The sequence below is a fragment of the Conger conger genome, chromosome 1 (assembly GCF_963514075.1).
Source record: "Conger conger chromosome 1, fConCon1.1, whole genome shotgun sequence".
Classification (NCBI taxonomy): Eukaryota; Metazoa; Chordata; class Actinopteri; order Anguilliformes; family Congridae; genus Conger; species Conger conger.
Genome location: NC_083760.1, coordinates 56,252,277 through 56,253,557, shown reverse-complemented (window position 1 = coordinate 56,253,557; position 1,281 = coordinate 56,252,277).

The following is a 1,281-nucleotide window of genomic DNA, read 5'->3' as shown; positions in this document are numbered from 1 at the left end:
TGTGCACTTCACGTAGGCACTGACATGCATGTGCCTTTGGAAGAATTAGTACAGTCTTCTCGGTCTCACTCTCTCTCTCCCTCAGAAGTTTTGTTTCTGTTATGATGGTGGTGATATGAACATGGCATCCTCTGGAAAAACGAATAAAGGGGGAAACTAGCATACCTTTCGCCTTAACTTCAATTTAAATTATACCTTGTGGCTTAAAAATAAAAGCAAAAACTTAGCAAGTCTATTCAGAAAGCAAAACAATACATATTTGTTCTAAAGGTCAGATGTGGGGTCAATGAGGTCAAAATAACAGAGGTGTGAAATCACTTCAAAAAAGGTTTTAGCTAACCATTTTAAATTTATGGCATTTATCCTAAGACAAATAGCTTCATATAAACAAAGGGTGTTTCCCAAAATCTGAAATATTCAACAGCTCAAGTTCTGTTCCACAAGCAAAAACGCAAACAAGCAAAAACAGTTAAAGATCCCAGAAGTGTCATGCATGCAAGGGCTAAATGTTGCCAAAGTACGCCTGTATTGTTAGATTTGATTGATAAATTATTGGAATATACTTTATCAGTATCAGTAATTTATCAGTAATTTACGAATATATGTAACATTTCAGTTGGTTTAAATGCTGTAGTAACATCACTGTCATTTCTAATCATATTTTCAACCATCACTGCTGATAGTTTCTGTTTAAAACTATGAGGATATGCGTGTAATGGAGGTGGGAGCTGTATTTGATTTACAGTGGGCTCCAGAATTATTGGCACCCTTGATTAAGTACTGGCAAGTACTGCAAACTAAAACGACCAAGACTCAGCTTCCTAGCAAAGGCAACCAGATTGTCTGCCAAGATTTCCTGGTACTCTGTTGAATTCATTGTGCCATTGGTCTTAAATAGTGTCTCTGGACCACTGCCAGCAACACATCTCCAAAACATCAGTGACCCACGGCCATATTTGACAGTAGGTATCAGGTGAAGAATCAGAAATAGAACCTTGTATGCATTACATTTTGCCGCCAAACATGTTGATGGTGCGTATGGCCAAAACATTAAATTTAGGTCTCATCTGACCATAGCACTCTCTTCCAGTCATAATTCCAATGAGGTTTGGGGAATTCAAGATGGTCGGTTTTGCTTATTCTACTCAGTAAGGGCTGACTTGTTTTTTCTGCAATTCTTAAAATGCAATCCTTGGGTTAATTATGGCCTCTCTCAACATTTTCCTTATCATATGTGGGGATAATATCCACTTGCATCCTCTCCCTGGCAAGTCTGCAAAC